Below are 13,649 nucleotides of genomic sequence, written 5' to 3' on the forward strand. Positions count from 1 at the left end.
ATGTGAGGAACGGTTTGGGCAGGGTCACAGTGGATCCAGGCACAGGAGGCTGATCGGATGAGAGTGACTTCCGCTTGCCTTAGGAGTGGCTTTAGGTCCATTTGTAGGCAGACATGCCAGTACCTCCTGAACCCAAAGGTCAGAGACAAAGAGTTGTCAGTGCTTATGTCCGGGTCCCAGGACACTGCTGGGTGGCTTCCGGGGCCCGGAGGGGCAGCCCTCCAGCATACGTGATGGTTTGGATGTGAGAAGTCTTGCATGTGTCCGAGGAGCCAGAGGAGCCGCCCTCTTGGAGCTGAGAGAAGCAGTCTGAACTCGATACTGATCTGAGAGCGATTTAGAGTACAGCTGGTGTTAAAACCGAGAACCTTCTAAGTCAGGGTTTTAGAGCTCCCTTGTCCCTACCTGGTGTTTTATCCCTTTCATCAAATCCCACTCTCAGCCCTGGAAGGATGCCTCTGCTGGCTGGGTGATGTCCAGTGCACTGAGAGGTTGCTGGTTCGATTCCTGGTCAGGGCACATGCCGGGTTGTGGGCTCGATCCCTGATGGGGCCTGCAGGTGGCATCCCATCGATGTTTCCCTCTCTTCCTCCCTCTTTTTCTAAAAAAAATTAAAAATATTTTTAAAATTCCACTTTCACTTCCTTAACCTGCCTAATTCCTACTCAAGCTTTAAATGAGCTAAGTATGTTCTCTCCGGAAACCCTTTCTGAATGTTAGCTTGTAGCTGTCACACGAGGGAAACTAGTCAGAGGCCAAGGGACTGAGAAGCCAGGGCCTGGGACCCAGCCTGGCACCTGACATCCGGGAGCCAGGTTGGGAAGAAGCCGCGAGACGTAGGTGTTCCACTGGCAGCCCTGCCCATGCGTCAGATGCTTCTGTGAGGGTGGCGAGCAGGTGGAAAGCTTTCCAAGGGTCTTGTGATTAACGCTCTGGAGAAACAGTTGAGTCGGTGGCATTTAATTCCTCGCCGCCAGGGCCTGGGATAGAGGTGTGTGCGTTTCCCGCCCACATGGACCATTCAAATATGCCCAGTAGCCCTGTTGTGGACGTGACAGTGACATTGTGAGCTTAATAATGGGAAAGGAATTGAAAGCGGAAGCTGTGAGATCGCTCTGCGCACCCTGGAAAGAGGGCCTGCCCGCTTCCTGCTCGGAGGAGGACATTCTGTGGGTGAAATTCGAGCTGCAGATTCCTGAACCTCCCTCCTTCCAGGAAGGATTGAGGGTGTGATGGGAAGGCTCATGCACAGAAAAACCGTGTTACCTTAACTACGGTTATTTAGGGAAGGGAAGTGATTTAAGTAAAAGACAGCAGACTCTTAAGTTTGTGATTGTGTTTACTGTGAAATGGAAGTCTGACTTCCTCTGGGATACATTCCCCATTAGTCCCCAAGGCCCTAGGAGCAGCCACCACAGACAGGCACGCGCACTGGGCAGGAGTGGCTTCAATCTCGAGGGGTCTCCTCGGGGGGCTCCCTCCTCTCCAGGTCCCATAGGAGACGCTGGGGACGCCCTCCACGGCCGCTCGCCTCTGCATCTTTTCAAAGAGGGATCTGGAGAGCGGGCAGCTGGGGTGGGAGCTTAGAGTCCTAGGTGGCTAATTTGCTTCTGGACAAACGGATCATTCTTACGGGGTTTGTCGTCTCCATCGGCCTGAGAGCTCGGGCAGCCCCTCACGGTCAGCACTGGCAGGTCCCGGCGGCAGAGCCAGCAGATGCTGTGGCCTCGGTGCCCCTGAGCGGGCACACACTCAATGCAGCTATTGATCTGTGCTTGTGTTATTCAGATAATGGCATCTGTTTATACCTGTAACCCACCTCGTGGGTCCTGGGCAGCCACCTTGGATGGCGGAGGGGTGACATTTGACGCACGCTGGAGAGTGTGGCTGGTCGTGAAACATCGCACTTTGAAGAGCCCCCTGGGCCACGATGGGGTGACCGGAATATTCCCGAGGCTGCTGCCTGCCAGGCATAGCCCCTGAGGCTCGCAGCTGTCCCATAGGCCCAGGCATCCAGGCCAGAGCAGGAGCGGCTAGGACCAGCCTGCCCCTTCCTGCCACGTCACGCCTGCTGGCCCTCAAGGTGTCATGTGCGTTTTTAATTTAATTTATTTTTTTAGCATTTCCCAGGAAATGAAACTTCTCTGGCTTCAAATTCCAGACTTTATCTACCTGATCAAATATCTGTGTCTGTTGGTTATTGTTTTTAAATCTAAGTCCCCAAATCTCCCTCCCTGCCTCCCTGCGGCCAGCATCCTGCACCCCGGCAGCCAGCACCCTGAACCCCGGCGGGCAGCACCCTGCACCCCGACAGGCAGCACCCTGCATTCCAGTGGCTGACCAGCACCCTGCACCCTGACAGGCAGGACCCTGCACCCCGGGCGGGCAGCACCTTGCACCCTGGCGGCCAGCACCCTGTGCCCCAGCAGCTGGTCAGCACCCTGCACCCTGGTGGGCAGCACCCTGTGCCCCAGCAAGCAGCACCCTTCATCCTGGTGGCCAGCACCCTGCAGGCTAGCACCTTGTGCATGGTGGCCAGCACCCTGCACCCCGGTGGGCAGCACCCTGCACCCCAGTGGCTGGCCAGCACCCTGCACCCCGATGGCCAGCACCCTGTGTCTGAGCAGGCAGCATCCTTCACCCCGGTGGCCAGCACCCTGCACCCTGGCAGGAAGCACTCCTGCGTGGTCTGCAGGGGACCCCGGGCCAGGACCTGCTCTTCCTCCCTGGCACCTGACGCCCGCCCCCTGACCACGAAAGGGATGCCCGAGCACAGGGCAGAGGGTGGCAGAGGCTGAGAGGTCAGGTAACTCTTTGCTCATATGGTAGATGGGTAAGCAGCTGGTTTCCCTCGTGTGTGGGCCGTGGGTATCAGGGGAGTCAGCCACAGCGAGGACTCGGAGTACTGGGCACAGCCCTGGTCTGTGGGGTGCACCTTAGTCCCCCGGGCCCCGGGGGTGTCTGCAGGGGGTTCTGAAGCTGTTTCAGAGAGTGTTCAGGTTGTGCCACCTCCTGCACACTGCCCTGCCCACCTGCCGCTTAGTAATCCGTCACTGATCCTACTGCCAGTCCTTGAGTGTCACCCACAGTTGAATCGTTTCTATGTATCAGGGCTTCGCTCACACCCGCCTCCTGGGGTGCTCAGATTGCTGTGCGCATCACCCACAAGGGCAGACAGAGGGTCGGCCTCACTATTCCATCTTTCTGAGTGTTGTATCCACGGCACGCTTAGTATTTCTACTTCCAAAATGGGGAGCGCGATTTTTGGTGAACGCTGGGTGGCTCAGCCCCAAGGTCAAGTCCTGCCCAGCAGGGACGCGCAGCTGCCGCCAGGGGCTCGGTGGCCTGTGCTCAGGCCTGTGGCTGGATCCCAGCCCTGGAGACCCTGCTGCAGCAGCAGCCAAGGTGGGCTCGGGGAGGAACCTCTGAAGGCACGGGGACGAAATAACCCGCGAGGCGGCCAGCGGGGGGATGTGCCACGCCCGGGCAGCTGGGGCGGCCTCAGCACGCTCCACGGAAGAACAAGGAGGAAAATGACAAGACACGGAGGGAGGGGGTGTCACGGGCTCATGGGAATCATGCCAGGACTTCGTGACAAAGTAAATTGTATTTTGAAGTCTAGACATCCTTTAATGGCAAGAAGATTTAAAAAACAACCTGGCAATATCGTTTACTGCATCCAACACCCCATTTCTATTCTGCAACCGGGATTAACACAGATTCCAGAAAATTCTCTGCATTCAGAATTCTCTGACATTCCTGTCGGGCTGATGTGAAGCCAGAGGAGGAGTCTGAAGAAGAGGCAGGGAAATCCAGACGGGCGGGCAGCTGCAGCAATATTTCCGGGGCCACTTCCTTTCGAGGACGGGGCGCAGCTGCAGCCGCGCGTCACCACCTACTTCCCAGCGCAGGGGGTGCTGCCTGAATTCCATTCCCCAAGTTGGGAGAGCAGAAATGTATTTCACAGGAAATATGATCGGTTGCCATGGGGACACCAGTTCTGCGGGTGTTGCTTGCCACCAAGATGTCAAAGAGCCGGAATCGTTCGCCAGCCAGGGACCTCAGTATTTCCAGTGTTAAAGGTGGCCGTGTGAACACCAGCTTCTTGACTTTGGGCCAGAACTGGGTGAACTCATGTGGCTCTATCAGTCCGATGACTATGCCCCAAGTCCTCTGTGCAAACACAGGCAGCAATTACAAGTCACCCAGTGATGGGTGACTCCACACATGCGCACGGAGGTGAACAGGCTAAAATGGGTGAAGCAGAGAACTTGCTCCACGCAAAGTTTCTAAAAGAGGATGAGAATCGTATCCCAGACGGACACACTATTGGGCTTAGGGTCAGGACTATCAGTGACTAAACACGTATCAGGAAACGGAGCACAGTGGCAGCAGACGGAAGCAGCGCCCTCCCTGTAAGGTTTGTGCTGGGTTCTGTGCTGACTGGTAAGCTGCTTTTTGCCAAATTGGACTTGTGACGTTTTATTCTTTTGTAGACATTTTATTAGAAATCCTGGATTTGATTGATGGTTTGGATGCAACGTGAATGTTTTTTCTAAACGTGGGGCTTCTGACTTTACTTATGTAAAACATGTTTTCTTTGTTTGCAAACCGGGTTTTCACTTTGAACACAGTCACCTGGTCAGTCCTGTCCTCTTCGCTTCACGTCTCACTCTCTTACTCACGACTGCCTCCCGCTCCAAGTCCCGGACCTGTCCCCGATGTGCCCTTCTACGTGTTTTAAGAGTTAAATTTCAGAATTAGGTCTCAATATAAATGGAAACTTTCTGTGTGTGAATGACTCAGGATGTTATTTTTTTCCATGTGGACTACAAAGTATCCTGAATATCAAATATGTTGGACATCTTATTGGCTGATATATTGAATAGAAGGCATTGCGTTAAATGCCGTTATTTAGTTTGATGTGGAACTTCACAGATTTGAAGTTTCATTAGTAAGTAAATAACTATTATGACATCCTTGTCCTTTTGATGACATGGCTCCTTGCTTAGTAGAAAATGGCTTTAATTGAACCTTGAAATGTAGCCCTGAATTCTATTTTTTCTGATACTAATGTAACTACTGCAACTATTTTTAGATGGTATATATTTATCCATCATTTCACTTTCAAGCTCTGTGACTATTTGGAATGTAATTCCTGTAGGTGCTACAAAGTAGAATCCGTTTTCTCAGCCTCACAGTCTCTGCCTTTTCATTGGGATTTACACTATTTGCATTTAATGTGACTATTTATATGGTCAAGTTTAAGTCAATCCCCTTGTTTGCTTTCTATTTGTACCATCTGCTTTTTGCTCCCTTTAATTATTTTTCCGCTCCTTTTCAATGAATGAAGGCTATTTTATGCTCATTATGCGGTATTAGTTACAAATCGGTGTTCAGCGATGCTAGTGGTTGCTTTCCTGTTTATTATATGCATCTTTATCTCATCACAGTTCACCTTCAAGAAGGGCTAGACCCCTCACACAGACTCCAGGATCTACAACGCAAGTACCAGGGAGAAGAACACGAGGCAAAGCATTGGGAAAACTCTGAAAATTAACTGCAGGCTTGTCACAGACGGAGGACGCTTATTTGGTGATAACCATGGGATTTGTGGCGTTTTAGCGTCCCCATTCCCTTTGGCCTTTGTCCAGCTTCTCAGCAGGCTTGAAACACACAGTTCGCAGCCATGATGAGAACCTCCGTCTGGGAACCTCTGGCGGGGGCAGCAGAGGCTCAGAGCTGCCCCCAAATAAACACTCCCAGGGAACAGCCTGCTCTGAGCCCTGCGGCGTCCCGAGGGCCCTCGCTCTCGGGGATGGTCTTCGTTTGACCCGACCCAGAGAAGGCTCAGCACAGGCGGTACCTTCCCTAATGGAGAAGTGTGTGTGTATGTGTGTGTGTGTGTGTGTGTGTGTGTGTGTGTTCACTGTTTAATATCACAATTACCCAAAGCAAACAAGAAGCTGACTCCGCCACAGAGAAAACTTAAGAGCAAAATCTGGGACTAAAATGAAATCGTGCAAAGCATGTTCTCTGACGGCAACAGATCAAGGAGTTAGAAATCAATAAGAAAGGACACTGGGAAATTTACAAATACAAATGTGTTGAAATCACACATCATACTTTTAAACAACCATTGAGTCAAAGAAGAAGTCAAAACGGACACTTGAGAGTGTGTGAGATTAGTGAGAATGACAACACACATAACAGTTTACGAGACGCAGGGAAAGCAGTGCTTGGAGGCAAATTTGTAGTGAACAATAGTACTAAAAAAGAAGATCGATCTCAAACAACCTAAACTTTAAGAAAGTAGAAAAATAATTACTAAACATAAAGCAAGCAGAAGGAAAGATATCATAAAGATTAGAGCAAAAATAAATGAAATATAGGTTAGAAAACCAATAGAGAAAATGAATGATAACAAAAGTTGGCTCTTAAAAACTAATAATAAAACTGATAAAGTTTTAGCAAAAGAATATAAAAGAGAATCTCAAATTACTAAAATGAGGAAAGAGGAGACATTATAAACCAAACACGCCCGGGGACACTGTGCCGCCTGCACTGTCCTCACAGCACATCTGTCCGTCTCTCCCAGGCCCCTCTGTCCCCGCAGCTGCTCCCTGTTCCCCATTACAGCGGGCCCTGGGGTAGTGCTCTTCCGTGTGGTGTTCATCGAGCCTGTTGGGCCTGTCGGTTTATAATCTTGTCAGATGAGGAAACATCGGGCCAGTAGTTGATCCACCTATTTTTCTGTCCCTCCCGCCGTCTCTGTTCTCTGGTTTGAGCGCCAGCCTACGCCAGGGCCTGCTGGGCATCGCTCCAGCTCTCACAGGCCTGGCTCCTGAAAGCTGAAGGTCATGCTATTCGGCTCGCAAGAACATGGAACCTCATGTAACCGGTAAGTTCCCCATAAATAAAACTACCGTTAAAGTAATGAAGGAAATATGCCTGCAAATCACTACTGAAATGTCACAGATGTCATCCCCAGACTCAGTCCTGTTTGCCCAGCAGAGCGGGAGGCGCTCTGTGTTTAATGAAGAGAATGTTTTCTGTTTGTTTTTCTTTTTCTTTTTACTGCTTACCACATCTGACTACTAAGTTGTCTGGATTTTAATATTTATAAGTTGTCAAATGTCAACAAGAAAGTATCAACCTTCAAAAATACCAAACCCCATAATTAATAGCACATACAATATACTGGAGAGAACACTGGAATTGATGTCCAATTTACTTGTTCGCCACAGACTTAATTGTAAAGCATTTTAAACTGCTTTGCCATAACTTCGTCTGATTCTTAATTTTATCAAAGCCGTATTGTTGCCCTAACTGGTTTGGCTCAGTGGACAGAGCGTCGGCCTGCAGACTGAAGGGTCCCGGGTTCGATTCCGGTCAAGGGCATGTACCTTGGTTGCGGGCACATCCCCAGTGGGGGGTGTGCAGGAGGCAGCTGATCGATGTTTCTCTCTCATCGATGTTTCTAACTCTCTAGCCCTCTCCCTTCCTCTCTTCCTCTCTGTAAAAAATCAATAAAACATTAAAAAAAAAAAGCCATATTGTCTTCTTAGAAACCCCAGGCCAGTGGGAGGCCTGGGCACAGTCGCTCGCTGCTCAGAGGCTGTCGCTGGGAGGTGTGTCCAGATGGGGCTGTCGATCTGCATCAGGAAAAAGGTCCTCATGTTACTGGAATTTTGTGATTAAAAATAGAATGAAGTGGAACTTATAAAATATTGTTCAGGGTTCTAATAAAATCCTAGTCTTCTCACTACAAATTTTAAAAAAAGTTCCCCACAATGTATCAATAAAATATAGAAGGTAAGGAAATTAATTGAAGGAAAGGAGATTTTCCTCAAATAAAACCTGTAATTGGCTTTTACTTTTAACCTATGGTCTCAGAGAAAGCAAGCCACAAATAAGAATAAAAGTAATCTTCATTCAAAGAGCGGCACTAGCCCTGGCCGGTGGCTCAGCCGGTGCGAGTGTCCCATACACCACACGGTTTCAGGTTTGACTCCCGGTCTGAGTGCAGAAGGGATGTTTCTCTCTCTCTGCTTTCCTCTCTCTTTAAAATTAATAAAAATATATCCTTGGATGAGGATTAAAAACCAAACACTAGCATATGCTCATCTATCATGAAAAATGCATTCGAACCAATTTTAAAGAATTGAATGCCATAGACTGCAAGGCAAATTATCATTGATGCCATCTTCCCAATCACACTCAGGCAAATGTTCCCTCCTCTAGAGCATTTGAGGCCAGGGCTCCCGTCGCCATGGAGAGCATTGAAATGTAGGAAGGATGAAGCTGCAGCCTCTACCGTCGCTCTGCCCACCGGCTCAGAACCTGGTAGTGACCGACCTTGACCTTCGGCAGAGTATGCTGACCCCACCCGCCCGCGTTCCCTGGGAACCTCGGCAGGCCTGGCCCGCTGGGCTTCCACTTGGCATGGGGTGCACTCACCATATACATGGCCACCGAGCTCTCTGCTCATTCTCAACGAGTCTCTTTCAAGGCTTCTCCTCCACCTCCGTGAGGCCCCGTGGAACCAGGCGCCGTGTGAAACCGGAGTCGAGGCCTCAGGAAGTCTGTGGACACAGACCCCAGGGCAGCGCGGCGATGCTGCCGCAGAGAAAGGCAGCAGGGCAGAGCGCGGTGACGCCCACACAGCACTGGGCGTGGCTCAGACAACCTGTGGGGCTGCTTTCTGCTTAATGTTCATTCGTGAATGTTCCTGATATAATAAAATCCTATCACGTTATGTATTCATATCGCACAAAATATGCCTTAACCTTCCTGCTTTGTAAATTATGCGAAAGCAAATATAGGAAGCAAGTGAACTCCGTGCCGTCCTAGACTTGAAACACGAATGCTATGAAACTGTTAATCTTCTTTCCTGCAGCAGTTTTCAGACACACCCTCTGCACACCTCACAGCCATTCACAGCCGCCACAGCGCCGTCACTCAGCCGGGGCGTGGCCTTCCCTGCTTCTTCTGAAGGATTTACAAAATGCGTTAGTTTAGGTCACTCAGAATTTGAGAGCAACCTCTTACACCTGTGATGATATCAGGTAAACGTGAACTGCTGTCCCTCAGGTACATCTTTCATGGCCACTTCCAACTGTTATTTACTTCACTCCCTATCTCAATACTAGAGGCCCAGTGCATGAAATTCAAGCAGGGGGTGTGTGTCCCTCAGCCCAGCCTACATCCTCTCCAATCTGGGACCCCTTGAGGGATGTCTGGCTGCCTGTTTAGGCCCGATCCCACTGTGATCAGGCCTAAACGGGCAGTCGGACATCCCTCTCACAATCCAGGACTGTTGGCTCCCAAAGGCTCACCTGCCTGCCTGCCTGATTGCCCCTAACTACTTCTGCCTGTCAGCCTGATCACCCCCTAACCACTCCCCTGCCAGCCTGATCACCCCCTAACCACTCCCCTGCCAGCGTGATCCATGCCTAACTGATCCCCTGCTGGCCCAATTGCCCCTAACTGCCCTCCCCTAGCAGCCTGGTCACTCCTAACTGCTCTACCCTGTAGGCCTGGTCACCCCCAACTGTCCTCCCCTGAAGGGCTGGTCCCCAACTGCCCTCCCCTGCAGGCCTGGGTCCCCCCCAACTGTCTCCCTTGCAGGCCATCTTGTGGTGGCCATCTTGTGTCCACATGGGGGTGGCCATCTTGTGTGCTGGAGTGACAGTCAATTTGCATATTACTCTTTTATTAGATAGGATGGTCCTTAGGATGCTTTCTGAGAGCAAGTCCAGGACTGTCAGCGAAGTTAACAATCCCACCTCTTCTTTGGATTCCTTTATTTTTCACATTTTTTATTTATTGGTTTTAGAGAGAGGATGAGAGGGAGAGGGAGGATGAGAGGGAGAGAGAGGATGAGAGGGAGAGGGAGGATGAAAGGGAGAGGGAGGATGAGAGGGAGAGAGAAACATCGATTTGTTGTTCCACTTGGTTATGCATCATTGGTTGATTCTTGTGTGTGCCCTGCCCAGGGCTGAGCCCGCACCCTTGGCATACGGGCATGATGCTCTAACCCACCGAGCACCTGGCCAGGTCCTGGGCTCCGTTTCTGAAGCACATGCTGCACGTCCTGCCGTGTCCGCAGGCAGCAGGTTTAATCATTATTGCATGTGGGCCAAAGCCAGTCACCCTTAAAGTCCTCTCACCCATTTCCAGTTACACCAGGTCAGGGGAGACGGTGACACGGCAGACGATGGAGTGACACCGAGAGCTACTCCTACGGTGCTGCACACCGATCCCGAGAGCACACGTGCCTTTCCATCTGGCTGAGCAAGGAAGTGCTGCCAGGAAGAAACGCCAGTGGCATCTGTTTCTTCCCCAAATGTGCAGAGTCGTTACGCAGACACCAGCTCACTCTGAGGGAGCAGTTATTTTATGCATCCCTTCTTTTATTCTACCACAATCGGGATGTACTGAGCTGTATTCCATCCCACTGCTCTCACAGCAATTTAGAGTTGTCTTTTGATCCCCTGGTATAAATGAAAGGAAACCCTCCTGGTGTTCTTCTAAGTCATCTGGTAGACATCAGAACAGATTCTGCCCCACCGAGGATGAACACACTGGAAATCGAGCTGCAGGCGGCGTCTGCAGGTATGACCATGCCGAGCGTCGGAACCTCCAGCCCTGAAACGTGGGCCTGCGAGTCTTTCCCCCAATGCTATGCCTGTTATTGCCACGAAGTCCCTGCAGAAGGGTTCTTTTTACACAGAAAGATGAATGTGAAAAACAGACTCCAGACAAACACCGTGTGATTTCCTTCTGCAGAAACATGACTGCTTGGAGCGTCTGCGGAGACAATGGTCTGTGCCCACAGAAAGCCTGTGGCCGGGGACTTAGGGACGGAAGGGGTGACAGCGTGAATTTGGAAGCCTCGCTTCCAGTCTGAGAAGAGCGCGTCTGGGGGCAGTCGCTAGCACCGCTGCTTCTCCAAGGGTGCTGCTGCAGTCACTGTGAAACGCGTATTTGACAGACAAGCACTTCCAGCCGCACCCTGTCCTCAGGTTATTCTGCAAGGACTCCACACCCAGGCCCCGCAGCCTCTCTGCTTCACGCGCTGCCCGCTCGGTGAGTTCACGGAAGCTGCTGCGTGGGGTCTGCTCTGTCACTCCTGAGTGATTTCACCCCATCGCCCTGTTTCTTGCCCAGAGTCCCTGCTGTCACCTGTGACACAGGACACCGCAGTGGGCACAGCAGGGAGCCCGACTAATTCCGAACAGCCCAGGGTTACGGCGGGAAGGCGCTCCCAGGGCCCTGCTTTGAACAGCGCTCTTCAAGGTGGAGGACAATGCGTTTGTGACGCCTCAGAATATGTTCATAGCAGCAAATACAGAAGATAAACCTGTAACATTTCATTAAAAAAGAAGTTAACATCTTTTACGTTTTTATTTGGTAAATCATTAATTATACTGTAGACGTTTAATATTATATGAAGTAAGGATGAGGATTCATTCCCAGGGTTTTCATTTACTCAAGAATATTACCCATAGTGGTTGAGATTTATATTCTCAGGAGTTCAATGTGTTTTACGGAAAAACCACATGTAAAGAATCTATGTTCCTATCTTCAGAAGTTAAAAACAATAGAATCAAAATAAACCAAGAGCAAGCAGATGAAAGAAGACAACGAGATAAGAGCAAGTATCAAAAAAATTCAAAACAGAAAAACAATAGAAATCATTACTGAAAATAAGAGCTGGCCCTTTGGATCAATCAAGAAAATGGACAGCCTTAGCCAGATTGGCTCAGTGGACAGAACGTCAGCCTTCAGACTGAAGGGTCCCCAGTTCAATTTCAGTCAGGGCACATGCCTGGGTTGCAGGCTTGATCCCCAGTGTGAAGGGTACAGGAAGCAGCCAATCAATGATTCTCTCTCATCACTGATGTTTCTCTGTCTCTTCCTCTCAATTCCTCTTTGAAATCAATAAAAATAAAAAAAATAAATAATATGGACAAGCTAGAGCAAGACTGACAACAATGGGGAGAAGACTAAACGGCTCGTGTTTGGAATGAAACGTTGGGTCTTGTAACCCCCGTTCAAGATTTTAAGATGTGCTAACGAAGGCTCCTCCCCATGCCAGCCCCTCAGCACCCCCCTCTGAGATGGCGGGAAACTCAATGACCCATGAAGGCCATTTGGATGCCAACTACCCAAGTTCCAGGATGGCGTAAACTCTCGACCCTGAGCACTCTCCTCGGGGTGCAGAGGAAAGCAGATGCAGGTGACCGTCCTTCTCGGTGGGAAGGGGACATCCTGGCACCTGACGACTGATGTGCAAGGAAATTGGTGAAAAGCAAAAACTCAGGGAGGGTTCAACCGCTTACCACTCAGAGGGGATGCTCAGCAGCACAGTATACAGTTATCATCACTTATAGGAAGACGTGGCCTCACAGTATACAGTTATCATCACTTATAGGAAGACGTGGCCGCACAGTATACAGTTATCATCACTTATAGGAGGATCTGGCCTCACAGTATACAGTTATCATCTCTTATAGGAAGACGTGGCCTCACAGTATACAGTTATCATCACTTATAGGAGGACCTGGCCGCACAGTATACAGTTATCATCACTTATAGGAGGACCTGGCCTCACAGTATACAGTTATCATCACTTATAGGAAGACGTGGCCGCACAGTATACAGTTATCATCACTTATAGGAGGACCTAGCCGCACAGTATACAGTTATTATCACTTATAGGAGGACCTGGCCCCACAGTATACAGTTATCATCACTTATAGGAGGACCTGGCCAGTTAGAAATAGAAACATGATAATATCTCATACGATGAACATTATATAACTGCATTTTAGGTCCTCCTATAACTGCTTCACCAAGGTTCTCTATAAGTGATGATAACTGTACACTGTGAGGCCAGATCCTCCTATAAGTGATGATAACTGTATACTGTGGGCCCAGTTCCTCCTATAAGTGATGACAACTGTATACTGTGAGGCCACGTCTTCCTATAAGTGATGATAACTGTATACTGTGGGCCCAGTTCCTCCTATAAGTGATGATAACTGTATACTGTGCAGCCAGGTCCTCCTATAAGTGATGATAACTGTATACTGTGCGGCCACGTCTTCCTATAAGTGATGATAACTGTATACTGTGAGGCCAGATCTTCCTATAAGTGATGATAACTGTATACTGTGGGCCCAGTTCCTCCTATAAGTGATGATAACTGTATACTGTGGGCCCAGTTCCTCCTATAAGTGATGATAATTGTATACTGTGCAGCCAGGTCCTCCTATAAGTGATGATAACTGTATACTGTGCGGCCACATCTTCCTATAAGTGATGATAACTGTATACTGTGCAGCCACGTCTTCTTATAAGTGATGATAACTGTATACTGTGCGGCCAGATCCTCCTATAAGTGATGATAACTGTATACTGTGCGGCCAGATCCTCCTATAAGTGATGATAACTGTATACTGTGCGGCCAGGTCCTCCTATAAGTGATGATAACTGTATACTGTGCGGCCAGATCCTCCTATAAGTGATGATAACTGTATACTGTGAGGCCAGGTCCTCCTATAAGTGATGATAACTGTATACTGTGCGGCCAGATCCTCCTATAAGTGATGATAACTGTATACTGTGCGGCCAGGTCCTCC

This window comes from Plecotus auritus (genome assembly GCF_963455305.1).
Source record: "Plecotus auritus genome assembly, chromosome: 11".
In the NCBI taxonomy this organism is placed as follows: domain Eukaryota; kingdom Metazoa; phylum Chordata; class Mammalia; order Chiroptera; family Vespertilionidae; genus Plecotus; species Plecotus auritus.